The 19260-nt window shown below is 43.2% G+C and overlaps 1 pseudogene; it reads right to left on the bottom strand.

Moving 5' to 3' along the window:
• Window positions 1-40: 40 nt before the first annotated feature.
• Window positions 41-1890, bottom strand: LOC125539000 (AAA-ATPase At3g28580 pseudogene; annotated as a pseudogene).
• Window positions 1891-19260: the final 17370 nt, after the last annotated feature.

Here is a 19260-nt window from a genome sequence, read left to right as displayed (position 1 = left end):
GGAGAGGGTACAAGGCATAGTATAAAATTCAAAGAAAATTATATCTTTAATCAAATTTCCCAATAATAAGACATGAGGAGTATTACCGCGCGTAAATGCATGGCTAGGTTGCACAAGTTTTGAGTAGATCACACATACAAACACCAACTACAGCCTGAACGAGAAGAAATTAAATGCATCAAGTTTAAATTTTGAGCACCTGGCGATGCGCAACACACTTTCAAAACACGTACTGCGATGTGCTAACACGCGGCCGGCCTCGTCCTTCCATTCTTCTTCTTGTATGTCCGCCTTTATTTAGCTTCGGCTGCCTCCAACATCTGTATGGACAATTTCTTCCTTCGCTGTCGCTTTATCCGTGGCCACGTTGACCTGGCGTTTTTTCAGAGCCTCCACGAGACGCTTGAGCCGCGCGTCAGCATACTCCTCCTCCGTGCGCTTGAGGCATGCGTCAGCATCCTCCTCCTCCGTGCGCATCAGGTGCCCGGCAACCTCCGCCGGGGACATGTCCACCTCCTGCAGCAGCTTACCTATCTCTGTGAACAGCTCGAAGAAATGGTGGGCGGTGATGGTGATGTCCAGGTAGTTCTTGGCCAGCACCTTGAAGGCCTCGAAGCGACAATAAGACATCTCGATATGCTTGTCCATCCTGCCTGGTCGAATCAGCGCTGGGTCCAGCTTGTCCATGTTGTTGGTGGTGAAGATGATGATACGCTCGCCGCCGCACGCTGACCACAGCCCGTCAATGAAGTTGAGCATCCCAGAAAGGGTCAGCTTGGTGCCGTCGGCGTCCTCCCCTCTCTCTTTCTTCTGAATGAAGAGCTTCCGGAGCTCTGTGTTATCGCTCTCATCGCCGGACTTCTTGTCCCTGCGCTTGCATTTGCTGGTAAAGTCGACGGAGCGGTCAATGTCCTCGATGACGATGATGGACTTTCCCTTCGTCTGAATGAAGAGCTTCCGGAGCTCTGTGTTGTCATTGACCGCCGTGAGCTCGAGGTCGTAGATATCATACTCAAGGTGGTTGGATATGGCGGCGATCATCGTGGACTTTCCGGTGCGGGGGGGCCAAAGAGCAGGTACCCACGCTTCCATGCCTTGCCGACCTTGTCGTAGTAGCCCTTTCCTTGTCGGAAGGCATTGAGGTCGTTGATGACGGCCTGCTTCTCCGTGGGGTCCATGGCAAGCGTATCGAACGTCGCCGGGTGCTGGAACGCCACGTGGCTCCAGCAATTCTTTCCATCTGTGCTGTTGGTGAAGAGGCGGCGCTGGCGGTTGTTGGCGATGACGGTGCGGCCCTCTCCAAGGACGTGGGGCAGATATGAATCTTTGAATTTGTTGCGGAAGCTGCAATGGAATGAAACTCGGTAGAAGCGGCGCTCCTCATCACCAGGGTGTCGGATGAAGACGCTGGAACGTAGGCGCTCCGTGTAGGCGAACCACCAGAGTTTGGTGCCTTGGAAGGTGTCGATGATCTCCTGTTCGTCGTCAACAAAGAAATGGGGTTCCCGTTCGCCACTGCCGAGCTCGGCCTTGAGCTTGTGCGCCCCATCGGTACAATGGCGGGAGATGTAGGCCTCAATCGCAACGAACAACTCGCTGCGTTCGAAACGGTTGGCGGTGTACTCGGGGATGGTGATATGTACGGTTGACGTAAAGAAAGCGGTGGCCTTGTTGATAAACAGTTTGAACCTGTGATGGTTCATTGCCAAGGTGATGAGGCCAGCTAAGAACGCCAGAGCTGATCCAACCCCGGCCCACACGTCCTTGGACACCATGGCCGGGTTGGGTAGTTTGGCTTGCTAGATAAGTTTTGGAAGCAACAGCTAGCTCTAAATTGATGAAACCAAAACAAAGGTAGCTACCTAGCTCGACATTAGCGCTGCTGTTGCATTGATCGGCTGATATGTCAAAACATATATATAGAGCCCTGGCTTGGCGCTGCTCTAGCAAGCTGTTGCAGATTGGAGCCCCTCTGAACCGTGACCACCGGTCGTAGTAGGTTCCCCAGAGTACTGAATTCGGATGCTAATCGGACTCCGTCTTTTCCACCCGCTGTCACCCAGCGCCACGAATGCCACCTGCCGGTGAGGGCGAAGAATCACATGGCACTGAAAGCGACTCCGCCAGTCTAGGGCCACAAGCCATACCATCCCCAGCCCCTGCTCAGCTGGACAGGTGCGAGCTCTCCGTTGTGAATGTGTGAACGCTGCCGACCGGCGAAGGACCTCCCATTCAAGCCTACCCTGGACCTCAATTACCCCTGCTCGCCACGTTGCGTCGTACCTGTGTGAGTGTCGCCTGCTGGCGACCAACCAGATAGGAATCACGTTCAAGACGACGCCGACTACTGGGACCTCATGCCCTGTCCTCCAACCTCTACTCGACACGTAGCAGCAGTGACCTCTCGCACCATCCGCCTAAGAACAAGTACAACATAGTGACGTAGGCAGGCTATAAGAGATGCCACTCCAAATTTATGCCTAGGTGGAGGAGAGAAAAGAGAAGCGGAACACAAGCTTACAGCTAGCTATAGTAGGAGTGATTATATGTCTAGAGTTAAGGGTGAACTTAAACTCATTAGTAAACATGCTTCTATGGTTAACACTCAAGTAGAATAACTCAAACTGGTTTGCTCAATGAATTAAATGATAAAGAAATGATAATGTTGTTAAAGTTATGACTAGAGGGGGTAAAATGACTCAGGAACCTTTGTATCCTGAGGGCCACCCTAAGAGGATTGAGCAAGATTCTCAGAGAAATAATGTTGTTGCACCTAGTCCTTCTAAGAAGAAAAAGAAAAATGATAGGACTTTCATGCTTCTAGTGAACCTGTTGTTGACACAACTGAAAATTCCAATGATATTTCTATTTCTGATGCTGAAACACAATCTGATGATGAACATGAACCCAGGGATAATGTTAATAATGATGTTCATGCTGATGCTCAACCTAGTAATAACAATGATGTAGAGATTGAACCTGCTCTTGATCTTGATAACCCACAATCAAAGAATCAACGTTATGATAAGATAGACTTCGTTGCTATGAAGCACGGTAAAGAAAGAGAACAATGGGTTCAGAAACCCTTGCCTTTTCCTAAAAAACCATCCATGAAAAAGGATGATGAGGATTTTAAGCACTTTGCTGAAATGATTAGACCTATCTTTTTACGTATGCATTTCACTGATATGCTTAAAATGAATTCTTATGCTAAATACATGAAAGATATTGTTACATATAAAAGAAAGATTCCGGAAGCTGAAATTTCTGCCATACTTGCTAATTATATTTTTAAGGGTGGAATACCAAAGAAACTTGGAGATACATGAGTATTAACTATACCATGCTCCATTAAAAGAAACTATGTTAAAACCTCTTTATGTGATCTTGGAGCCGGTGTTAGTGTTATGCCTCTCTCTTTATATCGTAGACTTGAATTGAATATGTTGACACCTACTAAAATATCTTTGCAAATGGCCGATAAATCAACCGCTATACCTGTCGGTATTTGTGAGGATGTGCCTGTCGTGGTTGCAAACGTTACTATCTTAACGGACACTACTAGGGAAAAGCCTATACACAGGATCTTACTAGCAGCGAGTTTTGAAATAAGGCGCTCGTTGCTGAAATAAAAGTAGCAGTAGCGGGCCTCCACTAAGCCACGCTACTGCTATAATTCCCACGAACCCGCCGCGAAGCTAGTTATAGCAGCAGCGCGTTAACTAGAAGGGCGCTACTGCTAGGTAGTTTAGCAGTAGCGTCTTTACCTACACCGCGCTACTGCTAAAACTAGCTACTGCCCCCACCCACGCTAAAACTAGCTACTGCCCCCACCCACGCTCTATCCGATCCACACTCACACTCACACTACTCGATCTCCCCCTCAACCCCCCGCGTCGGTCCTTCCCCGCTGGCCGCCGTCGCCTACCCCTCCTCCCTCTGCGCCGCCGTCACCTCCTCCTCCTCGCTTGACTCGGTACCGCCCTCCTCCTCCGTCCTCCCTCGACTCGCCGCCTGCCGGCCCCTCCTTGCTCCGCCCTTCCTCCTCCGTCCTACTCTGTCCTCCCTCCTACAGCCGCCCCTCCTTCTCCCTCCTCCCTCCTCCACCCACAACCCCTCCTTCCTACTAAAATTTGATTTAGTAGGCTAGTTCATATGCAACATTTTGATTTAGTTCATATGATTTAGTTGATTTAGTAGGCTAGTTGATTTAGAACATTTTGATTTTGTTGATTTAGTAGGCAAGTTGATCTAGTAGGCTAGTTGACTTAGTTGATTTATAGAACATTTTGATTTAGTGGATTTAGTAGGCAAGTTGATTTAATAGGCTAGTTGATTTAGTTGACTTATAGAACATTTTGATTTAGTTGATTTAGTATGCTAGTTGATAGCTCTGAAGATTTGGCACCACCTAGCTAGATCTTAGAATTATAATTGTCCATCAAATTGCTTCTCGCGGAAGAAGAATCAAATTGCTTCTCCCGGAAGATTTGGCATTTTTCTGTTGGTTCTATTGTAGAAGGTGTTAGTAAGGTATGAAAATATAACTGAAGAAGAACCAAAAAATCACATGCTACTGTTTTTCTTTCATGTGAAGTGGATCGTTAATCCTTTGCTCATATTGCTTTAGGAAAATGGCGCCACCACCACCACCACCACCACCACCATGTCGATTGTGCAAGTCAAGGTGCGCCAGCAGCCTTGCAATTGGCAAGCTGTTCGGCATCTACTTCCAGCCGAGTTTTTGTCATGCGATGGTAAGAAATTATATGAAATGTACCAACTACTTTATTTTTAGTGTTGGCATTACTGCATTCTGTCATTTTACTTCCTTTACACAGATCATTACATGGAATGTGAGGTTGAAATTCAACAAGCTGACAGGAGACACTGTGACATTTGAGACCCCTGGGGGGCCGTACACTATGGTGGTCGAGAAAGGACGCAATATTTCGAAGATTGGAGGAGATGGATGGGCCCGTTTCCTCGCCCGCATGTGTCTTACTGATGGTGAGTTGATCACCTTCTACTTCAGAGCAGAAAGACCCAAACTGGCTATCATTTATATCAACCTGGTGGAAGATGATGAAGATGATGAAGATGATGAAGATAATGAGGACCCACTCGATGAAGATGATGAGGACCCACTTCATGAAGCCATCGTAGCTCCAAGAATGAGGCTGAGAGAGGAGGAGGTGTGCAACCTATGGGACATAATTCCACCACGTGCTAACTTTGTCAGGGTGCCATTCGTGACCCGCCTGACAAATACCATGGTCGATCGACATGATATGGTATGTTATACTTACAAATGCAAATTACCCGATGATATGCTTAGTGTAGAGTCCAATGATATGTTGTATGGAATCTAGTCGATGGTATGCTTTATTTTAGAGTTTGATCACATGCTTATTAGTGTAGAACCTAAGGAACTATTAATAGTGTAGATAATACATATATACTTATTTGCAAGAGTATGTGCGAGGCTATTTATTAATTGATATGTTTTTCTTATTCAGAAATTGGGAAAGAGCCTATCTGTGAGTTATGGTATCGAGCCAGATGAAGAAGGCTCAGCTAGACTACGCCTTACAGCGAGGGGCTCCGTCACGACCTGTACTTACCGCGTGGACACGGACGGTCGCACACACTCAAACTCGGTTGGGTGGAAGAGATTCCTCGATGGCAAGAATCTTCATGTTGGACAGGCCATCCTAATTACTATCACGAACACCAACCGCCCAGGCTTGAGGATGATGATCGTCTTCGATATCATCTAGAACTACATATGTGTGTGTGGCTATATCATCTAGAACTACATATGATGATCGTCGTTGATATCATCTAGAACTACATATGATGATCGTCGTCGATATCATCTAGAACTACATATGATGATCGTGGTCGATATCACCTAGTACCGCTTGAGGATGCATGTTGACTATATATGAAATTGTTATCTAGTACTCCCTACTGGGCGCGCCCCCTGTCTCTTGGGCCCCCTGTTGGCCCTCCGATGCCCATCATCTGCTATATGAAGGCTTTCAGCCTGGAAAAAATCATAAGCAAGCTTACGGGACGAAACTCCGCCGCCACGAGGCGGAACCTTGGCGGAACCAATCTAGGGCTCTGGCGGAGTTGTTCTGCAGGGGAAACTTCCCCCCGGGATGGGGAAATCATCACCATCGTCATCATCAATGATCCTCTCATCGGGAGGGGGTCAATCTCCATCAACATCTTCAGCAGCACCATCTTCTCTCAAAACCCTAGCTCATCTCTTGTATCCAAACTTGCATCAAAACCACAAATTGGTACCTGTGGGTTGATAGTACTGTTGATTACTCCTTGCTCCTTGTAGTTGATTCTAATTGGTTTACTTGGTGGAAGATCATATGTTCAGATCCTTAATGCATATTAATACTCCTCTGATCATGAACATGAATATGCTTTGTGAGTAGTTACGTTTGTTCCTGAGGACATGGGTGAAGTCTTGCTATTAGTAGTCATGTGAATTTGGTATTCGTTCGATATTTTGATGAGATGTGTGTTGTCTCTCCTCTAGTGGTGTTATGTGAACATCGGCTACATGACACTTCACCATTATTTGTTCCTAGAGGAAGGCATTGTGAAGTAATAAGTAGATGATGGGTTGCTAGAGTGACAGAAGCTTAAACCCTAGTTTATGCGTTGCTTCGTAAGGGGCTGATTTGGATCCACTAGTTTCATGCTATGGTTAGGTTTACCTTAATACTTATTTTGTAGTTGCGGATGCTTGCAATAGGGGTTAATCATAAGTGGGATGCTTATCCAAGAAAGGGCAGTACCCAAGCACCGGTCCACCCACATATCAAATTATCAAAGTACCGAACGCGAATCATATGAGCGTGATGAAAACTAGCTTGACGATAATTCCCATGTGACCTCGGGAGCGCTTTTCTCATTATAAGAAATTGTCCAGGCTTGTCCTTTGCTGCAAAAAGGATTGGTCCACCTTGCTGCACTTTATTTACTTTCATTGCTTGTTACCTGTTACAAATTATCTTATCACAAAACTATCTGTTACCTACAATTTCAGTGCTTGCAGAGAATACCTTACTGAAAACCGCTTGTCATTTCCTTCTGCTCCCCGTTGGGTTCGACACTCTTACTTATCGAAAGGACTAGATAGATCCCCTATACTTGTGGGTCATCAGAAACATCCCTCCGAGAGGGCTAAATCGTCATCACCATTGATCCTCTCAGCGAGATGGGGTCAATCTCCATCAACATCTTCACCAGCACCATCTCCTCTCAAACCCTAGTTCATCTTTGGTATCCGATCCTTGTCTCAAAACCTCAGATTGGTACTTGTGGGTTGCTAGTAGTGTTGATTACTCCTTGTAGTTGATGCTAGCTGGTTTATTCGGTGGAAGATCATATGTTCAGATCCTTAATGCATATTTATACCCCTTTGATTATGAACATGAATATGATTTGTGAGTAGTTACGTTTGTTCTTGAGGACATGGAAGAAGTCTTGTTATAAGTAATCGTGTGAATTTGGTATTCGTTTGATATTTTGATGAGATGTATGTTATCTCTCCTCTAGTGGTGTTATGTGAACGTCGACTACATGACACTTCACCATGACTTGGGCCTAGGGGAAGGCATTGGGAAGTAATAAGTAGATGATGGGTTGCTAGAGTGACAAGAGCTTAAACCCTAGTTTATGTGTTGCTTCGTAAGGGGCTGATTTGGATCCATATGTTTCATGCTATGGTTAGGTTTACCTTAAATCTTCTTTCGTAGTTGTGGATGCTTGCGAGAGGGGTTAATCATAATTGGGATGCTTGTCCAAGGAAGGGAAGTACCCAAGCACCGGTCCACCCACATATCAAATTATCAAAGTAACAAACGCGAATCATATGAGCATGATGAAAACTAGCTTGACAATAATTCCCATGTGTCCTCGGGAGCACTTTGCTTTATATAAGAGTTTTTCCAGGTTTGTCCTTTCCTATAAAAAGGATTGGGCCACCTTGCTGCACCTTAGTTACTTTTTTTACTTGTTACTAGTTACAAATTACCTCATCACAAAAATATCTGTTACCGATAATTTCAGTGCTTGCAGAGAATACCTTACTGAAAACCACTTGTCATTTCGTTCTGCTCCTCGTTGGGTTCGACACTCTTACTTATCGAAATGACTATGATAGATCCCCTATACTTTTGGTTCATCAAGACTCTTTTCTGGTGTCGTTGCTGGGGAGTGAAGCGCCTTTGATAAGTAAACATTTATATACGGAACAACCTGAAGGTGTTGTACAAGATTTTTTATATGGAACAACCTGAAGGTGTTGTTATTACTGGAAAAGAAAAGCTTGTTTGTGAGTTAAAGAAAAATCTTGTTATGGTACGAAGCAATCTCCTAGGCAGTGGCACATGAGATTTGACACTTTTATGCTCTCTCAAGGATTCAAAAGGTCTTATTATGATAGATGTGTTTATTTGAAAACTCTCAATGGTTCAGACCTATATTCACTCTTTATGTTCATGATATGATAATTGTTGCGCCGGAGATTAATGAAATAAAGAAGCAATTGAGTAATGCATTTGAGTTGAAGGATTTGGGTACAGCAAAGAAAATACTTGACACGAAAATATCCATATATAGACCATCTGGAAAAGTATATCTAAGTCAGAAGGGATATATTGATAAAGTTCTTCGACATTTTAATATGCATAATGCCAAGTCGGTGAGTACTCCGTTAGCTGGACACTTCAAACTATCATCATCCTAGTGTCCTAAATCAGATGCTGATATTGACTACATGTCTGGAGTTTTCTATTCGAGTGCAGTTGGTTCACTTATGTATGCCATGGTTTGTTCTCGTCCAGATTTATTGTATGCGTTGAGTGTTGTGAGTAGATACATGGCTAATCCTGGAAAAGAGCATTGTAAAGAAGATCAGTGGATTTTCAGATACCTACGAGGTAGTTCTAATGCTTATTTACAGGTTGGGAAAACTGGAGATGGACTTTTTGGTTTTTTGATTCTGATTTTACTGGTGATTTGGATAAGAGAAGATCGCTAACAGGTTATGTTTTCACCATTGATTGTTGTGCTGTGAGTTGGAGAGAAACTTTGCAGTTTATTCTAGCTTGTTCCACTACTGATGCTGAGTATATGGCGATTTCCGAGGCATACAAAGAAGATATCTAGTTGAGGGGTTTGTATGCTGAGCTTTGTGGAGATTAATCTTGCCCTATCGTATTTTCTGACAGTCAAAGTGCCATATGTCTTACAAAGAACAATGTATCATGAGAGAACAAAGCACCTTGATGTCAGATATCACTATATTCGAGATGTTGTTGCTGAAGTTGATTTAAAGTTTTGCAAGATAAGTACTCATGATAATCGCGCTCATATGATGACAAATCCAGTTCAAAACAATAAGTTTGAGCTTTGCCCGGTCTGCTATTTCTCAGTAGTCCTATGGACTTTAACACACAAGGTGTTTATGCTAATTTGGATGCAGTTATTTAATTTCTTCTACTACTGGACGAAATTTGCCTTAAGGTGGAGATTGGTAAGTTGTGATCCAAATTCTAGTACCATTTTGGACTAGACGTAGTACAAATGGTCTGGGCGTTGCGTTGACGTCGACACGTACGAGTATGACTCATTTACTTATCATCCAATGACTCTTATGTATGGCCCATCATATATACCCTATGTAGTCGCACCTAAAGACGTCATGTCGTCTCGTGCTAGTAATACTCCTCCGTCATACTGATTGCGCCTTCATGCGTCCGTGACTTTTTCCCACAAGGGTTCGCATATAAACATCTGCGTCTCTCGGGTCTCGTTGATTCTCATTTTATCTAACACTCTTGTACACCGGTAGAAAACAGGGCTTTGGTCGAAGCTCAATCTACACATTAGTCCCGGTTGCATTACAAACCGGGACTAATGTGAGCATTAGTTCTGGTTCGAGCAGCTAGTGCGCCGGGCAGGCATTAGTCCCGGTTCAAATGGGACCTTTTGTCCCGGTTTGAAACACCAACCAGGACTAAAGGGTGCGATGCCCTGTAACCTTTAATACCGGTTCGAGCCATCAACCGGGACTATAGGGGTTGAGGCTTTAGTCCCGGTTGGTGGCTCTGACCGGGACTAAAGGTTACACCTTTAATCCCGGTTGGAGCCACCAACCAAGATTAAACGGGTTCTAAAAATTGTTTTTTGTTTTTCCCATTGTTTTCTGTTTTTAGTTTCTATTTTAAATTGCTTATATCTTTTAGGATATTTTATGTTTTTGAGTGATTCTTTTTGCATTAGATTCATAATTTTGTGTAGTTTCTGTCTGTGCCATTAGTTTTCTAATTCAAATGATTTAAATACGAATTTATTCAAATTTGCTTCAAACCCTAGATTGTGGATAATTTGTGTTTCAAAATAGTTTTTAATTTAATTCTTTTTGCTCCGAGTCACATGTCAGATTGTTGTCACAGTAAGATTAATTGGCTTATTTTTATAATAATTTAAATTAGAATTTTAATTAGAACAATATTGTTTTGCTTATATAGCTGTTTTAGTCCTTTAATTGTTGTTTTCAATTATTTTTAGTTAGTTCATTCTGTAGATTTTAATATGTTATACTGTGCTTCTGTTAGACAACAGTAGATAATTTTTTATAATTACCTAATATTAAATTTGTTACTGTTTTGTATTAATAGTTGTTTAGCCTTTAATAATAGTTGATAGAATTAGTTTTGATATATTAAAAAGTAATTCCTTTTACCACTTTAACAGATTGTGACTCTGCCTTAGTTAACCTTAGTTGTGACTCTGACTGGGACGGTGCTAGTGTTGGGTTATACGGTAGGGTGCGTCGACTGCAAATTAAATTTTTTCTACGCGCATAACAACAGAAACATGCTACGGGAGATGGATCACATATCGTTACCACTAGGCACGCAGTGCCGTGCAGCGGAAGAAGAGTTAGGCAGAGCGTCCGTGTGGTTCATCTCCTCCTCGTCTGATCTCCCTTGAACAGTCGGTTGTTGAATCCCTCGTACAAGTTCACCGGAGCGGCGCAAGTGCACCGCCTCTAACGGTATCCGCGCGTCCAGGAGGAACACAGTACGGCGGACTGCTAGGTCCGATCACATAGTCGGCGACGAGTGGAGGGGGCTATTCGCAACACATGAAAACCCTAGTGACACCGCCGAAGCGATCAACCAAATGAGTGTGCCGCACCTCCACTTTATATAGGTGTCCGTCGCGGGCTCAACACTTCGGCCTCGCATGGACCCTAAAGCCCAAAATCTGTTCGACCGGATCCGAGTCCGAGTAGGATGATATCTAACTCGTGGAGTCCGATCTGGCCTCACAGGTTCCTTTCCTTAAGCGCGTGACCCCTTAGATTCAACTTGGCTTGGTCGCAGGTTCGATCACCTCCGACCTTCTCGACTGGTAGCGGCCTCTAGCAAGGCGTGTCGACCACCAAGCAGACAATGAAGCCGGTTGGCGAACCTGTACATCACACTTCCGTTCCTTTTGCCACACAATATATGATGTCGGGCTCAAGGCGAGTCTGTCATACTTGTGCTAGCCCGACTTCTTTCACGTTCTAGTGATCCCGACCATAAACCGGAATCTCATAATCCTTGTCACATGCCCATGTTTATCCTGGTCGGATCACACGAGGGGCCCAAAGTATATCTCTCCTGATCGAAGCGGCAAATCCCATCTTGCTCAACCATATCTCACAGCATCGGTCTGGACAATCCTGAAACCTACCTTTGAAACTACCCAGCCACGGAGTAGCATTTGGTCGGCCCAAAGCAGGTCTGTCACCATCCCGAGTACATGCGCCAGCTCAGGTCCTAGGACATAGAACGTATGTTGTACTAGAGACTCACAGATGACATGTCGCTGTGTCTCATAGTTGGGTTTGTCAGACTCGGACCTTATCTCGACTCTGATTCGACTACGTCGAATCCAACCAGATCCTTTCGAGTCCATATTATCCGGTGAGCATCCAATGCTCCATGGCTAGTGAGACCAAGCCATCGACCGTGTCATATGCTAGTCTCGCCGGCTGCGCGTCCAGACGGCCCTTTCGACTAGGGACTTTTAGCACAGTCATCATACAATGCATAGTCCCACAAACAAGTCACGTACTTGCTGATACACATCATTGATGAAAGTGCGTTATATCGACTAGAGGGGGGTGAATAGGCAATTTTTATGAAATTCTTCACTGAGGAATTTGCTAGTGAGGAAATTCCTTAGCGAAGAACTACTAGCAGCGGAATAAGTACTCAGAAGTAAACATAGCAGAATACATGCATGATCATCATGATGAAATGAAGACAAACACAGAGTGCAGAAAGCGTAAACACAGGATAGCACAAGATGAAGACAAACAGACTGAAGAAATTGAACTGAGGAAATTGAGAAAGTCTTCAGTCAAAGTCTTCAAATACAGATATGAACAGACTCACAACACAGTAATGAGGAAATGAAAGTGTTGAGGAAATAGAACCGGTAAGCTTGGTGAAGACAATGATTTGGTAGACCAGTTCCAACTGCTGTCTCAGTTGTACATCTGGTTGGAGCGGCTGAGTCTTTAAACTCGAGGACACCTAGTCCCGGACACACAGTCCTCACCGTATTCTCCTTGAACTAAGGACACACAGTCCTCGTCCAATCACTCGTGGTAAGTCTTCAGGTGACTTCCGAACCTTGACAAACCCGGTCACTCGGCGATCCACAATTCCTCTTGGATGCTCTAGACCATAACGCCTAACCGTCTGGAAGAAGCACAGTCTTCAAAGGTAACAAGCGTCGGATCCATGCAGGATCAATCTCTTCAGTGATGCTCAATCACTTTGGGTTTGTAGGTGTTTGCGTTTGGGTTTGGATTTTCCTCACTTGATGATTTTCACTCAAAGTCCTCAGAGGATGGGTTGCTCTCAAATGACAAGTGTCAAGTTCTCTCGGAGCAGCCAACCAGCTAGTGGTTGTAGGGGGCGGCTATTTATAGCCTAGGGAGCAGCCCGACATGATAAGACATAAATGCCCGTCAATGATATGACCGTTAGGTGGATAAGATATTTTGGGACAGCTGGCGCGCAGCACAGCAACGGTCGGAAATTTGACTCTCAAATTCCTCAGGGCTATCATGTTCCTCACAGTGTAGGCAATCCGCATTGGCGAATTCCTAACTCCTCTGTCAGAGCAAAGTCCTCAGTGACCAGAAGAACTGCGTCTCTGTCACAGAAGAAATTGACTGAACTGTATGAGATTTCCAATGGCTTCACTCGAAGGGATTGGTAGGTGTAGGATTTGAGTTGAGCATCACATGGAAATTTCTCCTTAGTATTTCCTCGACCCCCTTTAACAGTACGGTGTTTCCTATGACTCAAGAAAGAGAAAATGAAACTACGAAAACAAAAGTCTTCATGCTTCATGTTCTTCGAATGAATACCAAGTCTTCAAGGTCACACCAATTTCTTCACTTTCAAAGTCTTCAGAAAGTCTTCAGAATATCAAAGTCTTCACTTGAAGAACTTCATTTTTAGGGGTCGACTTTCTCTGTAAATATCAAACTCCTCATAGACTTATAGACCTGTGTACACTCATAAACGCATTAGATCCTTAACCTATAAGTCTTCAATACAACAAAATCACTAAGGGGCAGTAGATGCACTTACAATTGATAATGTCCAAAGGCTATCTTTATTCATAAACACGGGAAATATCATCATACATGATTGCCTCTAGGGCATATGTCCAACAACTAGCAGATGTAGTCGGCGGTAGGATTGGATGGACACCATCCCGGACTAAAAGGGGTCCTGCAGTTTCAAACTCTAGTCCCCCCCCCCCCTCGTATCATCATTTCAGTTTTGAACAAAATAAAAGAAAAAGATAAAACTTCAAAAATTAAAAAATCCTTCGGCATGTAATTATGTTACTACATCTACTAGTTAGGAAAATTTAAAAACATAGATTTCGTCATGTTTTACAAAAAAGTGTTATGAAAAATTAAAACGACTATAACTTTCGCATACTATGTTGAAAAAAGTATAATATATCAAAATGTTCGGCACAAAAACCTGGTTCCGATTTCGATGTCCGTAGGCTGTTTTGCAAATTTTTAGAATCCTCAAATTCTGAAAGGAAAAAGTTATCCTCAAATTTAAGTTATTTTGAATTTTTGGTCAACCTCTGATCAAACTGTGTCAAACTATGGTCAAACTACTTATTTAAGAAATATTAGTGTTACTAAATAAATATTATTTTCTAGAATAATAGTTTCAAACTCAAACGGTGCTTCATGCTCAAGTTCAACTCCTAAGGGTTAATAGGATTGACAGCTTACTATTGTCAGCAAAACAACAAGTACAGACTTGGAAACTAGGGGAATAGAACTCGAAAGCTAAATGTGCTTAGGCTGGGGTAGTGAGAGAATGGGTGGCCAACCGGGAAGTTAGACGATTTGTAATGAGTGGTCCATACTTGAGCAGTTGTGAGGGGTGATTAGAGATTAAATTGTCAAATAATTTAAAAATAAAAAAATAAAAAAAAATCAAAATGTCTTCTTCAAAAAAAATAAAAAACAAAATTTGAAAAAAATGTTACCAACCGGGACTAAAAATAGAGCTCCAGACAGCGGCCACGTGGAGCTCCTTTAGGCCCGGTTCGTAAGTCAACCGGGACTAAAGGTTTTGGGCATTAGTCCCGTTTGTTTTTTCCCGGTTTCAGAATCGGGACTAAAGGCCCTCTTAAACCGGGACTAAAGGCCCGTTTCTACTAGTGGTACCCAATGTGGCCCATCAGAAATCATGTCATGTCACATCAAAAATCAATGGACAGCTATCATAAAGCAACCTAGCTACCAACTAAAGTCTGGTGCCTCCGTGTAGACACCTTGGGCTACGGTATAACCTGAGAGCGCACAATGTAAATGACAGAACCCTGTGATATCACATTTAATAGCTGACACGTCAAAGCACCGTAGAGGATCTGGTTCTCTGGGTGTATCAACACATGTAGTATGGCACATCTACAGGACTGCATAGATAGGCTAATTGAGGATGTCACTTGTAATATGGATCCTGTTCTTCCCTTTGACAAGACCGCATATTGCGCAAATGACTACTTTACGCATGCATCAAAACACTACAAGTTGAGGATCCAACAATAAACATAGCATATAGAGATGACGGGAAGATGTGACATGGAGGGTTAGCTTTGCAACACAAGTGACCCTCATGCGCCGAAATGAAGTACCAACGTCATGAATCCTTTTATTTTTTAGTCTGCCAGACAACCTTTGGACCACCCTGCAGGTCATGAATCCTTTCGCATGACTACCAAATAATACCACATGAAATTTCTGTTTTGAATAAAACGATGATGCATGTAATTTCTTATGCCCTATCGACATGGCGTCCGTGGGCCAGGAGGAACGCAATCCAGACCACCACTGTCATTTAGGAAGAAGGAGAAGCTTCATCTATGACAGTCTAATGTTTACGCAGTGAAGCTCCTCTATGACAACCGATCTTCATGACGTCATCCTTGCTCATGTCAGCACCATGATAACTTGGATCACCATATTTGGTGATTGGCCCCCTGAACAGGTGAACATAGCGTTCTATGATTGGGGCCCGGTCCATCGATAGATCCAGCGGGATTGGAGCACCACCATCAATCCAGTTGTGGCTTGATAGGTACCATGTGAACACATATGGCTCATTTTGAGACCACTAATTAATTGGAGTGGTACAAGCACCACAATCAATCGAGGTGCCATGGCTCATTTTGAAAACACCCATTACTTGGAGTAGTAGAAGCATCATCATTAATCTAGTTGTAGCTTGAGAGCATGGTTAATAGTATAGCCAGCTGCTGACTATATGGACATGTCATATAACCAACAGTTAGCATTGTTAATTGGTCATACAATAGAGTGGGCTATAAGATTGGCTATAAGCTCACATTTCCTTTTCACTTTCTCTCTATCTCTTTTTCTCTCATTAAATGCTTTTGCCTAGGAGCACGCGTAGAGCATGGCGCTTTCATAAAAGCTCACTCCTTCAATTTTTTTTCTTCTTTCTCTCCTCCACAGAAGTAAACCTGTCATGTAAGCGGGCTTATAGCCCACTATTGCAATTTCTCTGATAGGTGTCGTAGGAATGCATCAAACTTATTTTGCGATGACCCATTTAATTTGAGTAGTAGAAGCACCACGAACAATCTAGTTGTACCGTGATAGGTCGTGTGGGAATGCATCTGACTCATTTTGAGACCATCAATTTCCTTGTATGGCAGGTAGTGCAAGCAGATCGAGAGAAGTCGAGCTGCCTCTAGAGCCGATGACTGCAAACGGAACCTTCAATCTATTGCCGATGACTGCAATTTGTGCTGACTGGTAGCACTACATGTAGAATTTATCAGTCTTCTAACTTATTTTGTTTGTTGACAACTTTGACCTTGTTGCCTCGCAGCTCTTTTAATAATTTACCCCCTTCGTTCCTAAATATAAGTCTGTTTAGACATTTCAAATAGACGACAACGTACATATGTATGTAGACATATTTTAGAGTGTAAATTCACTCATTTTACTCCGTATATATTCACTTGTTGAAATCTTTAGAAAGACTTATATGTCAAAACGGAGGGAATATATAGTTGCATGCATCCATAGTTGAAAAAACCAAGAGGTGTAACCCTGCTTCTCAGAAAAACAAAGAAATAATTAATGAATGAAAAACATCAACTAGAGCTACTTATCAAGACCAATAAACATAGAGGTACATCGACCAACAAGCATTCATCTATTCTGTGACTGCCAGTTTGCTGGGTACTGCTGGGATAGGATTGTTCCGTATAAATAGAGAGGTACATTGACCTATGATGAGGTCATGTTCACTCTTAGTGAAAATCCAAAGGAGATTGCTAAGGAAGTGGTGATTATGGGCTGTTGGAGCATCTGGATGACCAGGAATGACAAAATTATCAGAAAGGCACCGATGCACTATGGAACTTGGAAGCATTATCTCAGAGAAGGACTTTTTTTTTGCGGGAGAAGGACTTGAAACTACTAGACTTCGAGCAAAGCAGAAGAAAGCCGATTTGACCAGTTGGATAATACAGAATCTCTAAATTCTCACATGTTTCCCAAAACTGGTGTTGGTTCATACACTTTAGTCTGGCTGATTTAGCCTTTGTAATTGTACTTTGTACTTTGTTTTATTTATTAATATTGAAAATACCATAGAACGATTGTTCTACGGTTTCGGCTCAAAAACTATCAAGACAAATTGACGTCGAACAGGACATGTGACGTGGTGGTCACCACTCACCATGGTACCACTTCACTCAAGAAAGTAGCAACCGAGGGTGCGGTTGAGCTGCTCCTATCAGATCCATATGTCTTCCAAAAAAATTAGCATCATGTGGAAAAAAATATGTGGACAGTTTTCTTCTTTTGTATAGGATCATTGGATGCTTGGAAATAGTACGTGAATTGTTTGTAGGACCAATGTATCTAGCTAGAATTATTGGCTGACCCGCGCACGACTGGTGACTGTTGATATGCTTTTACTTGCCATCGTCGTCTCATGGGGGGGGGGGGGGGGGGGGTGAATCTTATCGCCTCAATCGGACCAAGGATTCATGATCATGTATGGACGGCCTCCGTCACTCTATATATGGGTGCAAGAAGATGGACAGTTTTCTTCTTTTGTATAGGAACATTGGATGCTTGGAAATAGTACGTGAATTATTTGTAGGACCAATGTATCTAGCTAGAATTATTGGCTGACCCGCGGACGACTGGTGACTGTTGATATGCTTTTACTTGCCATCGTCGTCTCATGGGGGGTGAATCTTATCGCCTCAATCGGACCAAGGATTCATGATCATGTATGGACGGCCTCCGTCACTCTATGGGTGCAAGCAGATGGAGAGAAGTCGGGATGCATCTAGAGTCGAGGACTGCGGACAGGGAATCAAATGGCAAAATCGCATTCTACAATAGAAGCTTCAGTTATTGTTGAAATGGTCTATTGCTTATGGACTAGAAACATGTACTGACCGGTAGCAGTAGGTTTAGACTTCGAGGCAAGTCTTGGAACTGAAATGAACCGAAACCCGTGCAACAAACTGGGTTCTGCTATGGAACAAGGCTCACTCAACGAAGTTGCTGCTGCCGGCCATGGCCATGGATCTCTTGACGATCGATAAGTCCAGCTGCTGACAGCCCTTATGTTTCAGATTATTTACCTTCCCTCGAACACACCACCACGAACGGTTATTTCGTTATCCTTCTCGAGTTCAAATATTTGGATAGATATTTCTCAAAAGAATAAAAAAATCCATAATTCGTATATCAATCTGTATACATCTCCATTTCATGATTAGCCTAATTCCAGTGACAATTGTAGGACCACATCACCTAGCTAGAATTATTGGGAAACTTCCACGCTGTTGGCGACGCTCACTGTTGCCATCGCTTCAGCGTGGATGAGTCTTACGTTGTGAATCTGACAGATCATTCATGTATGAGTGGCCTCCTTCATTTGTGGTGGCAAGCACATGGAGAAAAGTTGGCATGCCCCTAGAGTCGATGAACCACGAATATGGAATCAAATAGCGAAACCACTTTTGCAATAGAACCTTCCATTATTGCATGACTCTATTGCCTATGAATATGTGTGACTCATCGCGGTAAGTGTAGAATTTACCAAGTCTTCTAATTTATGCTGCTTGTTCATGACTTCCATGGTGTCGCCTCACATACATCTTAGCAATTTTATGGTTGCATGCATCCATAGATGCCAATGTCAGTAGGTTTAACCCTCCTTCTCGAAAAAGAAAGAAAGAGAAAAAAAATCCACTAGGATTACTTACCAAGATGAATTCATGTAGAACATGACATGTGACACGGTGGTCACCACTCACCAGGGTACCACTTGACTCGAGGAAGTAGCATCCAAGGGTACGGTAGAGAGGCTCCTATCAGCATCATATATCTTCCAAAAAAATAAGCACCACGTGGAAAAAAAATATTTGAAGAATTTTCTCTCCTGTAAAAAAAAGACCAGTCTTATCTTCTAAATCAGACCAAGCATTCATGATCAGATATGGATGGCCATCATTTTGTGATGGCAAGCAAACCTAGAAAAGTCTAATTACACATACAACGCATATTCTAATTACACACACCTAATCGTGAAGAAAAGTCACTCCAGCACAGTTTGA

Source organism: Triticum urartu, chromosome 1A (assembly GCF_056163025.1).
Source record: "Triticum urartu cultivar PI428250 chromosome 1A, HENAU_Tu73, whole genome shotgun sequence".
Lineage (NCBI taxonomy): Eukaryota > Viridiplantae > Streptophyta > Magnoliopsida > Poales > Poaceae > Triticum > Triticum urartu.
This window is presented reverse-complemented; position numbering and strand designations above follow the sequence as displayed.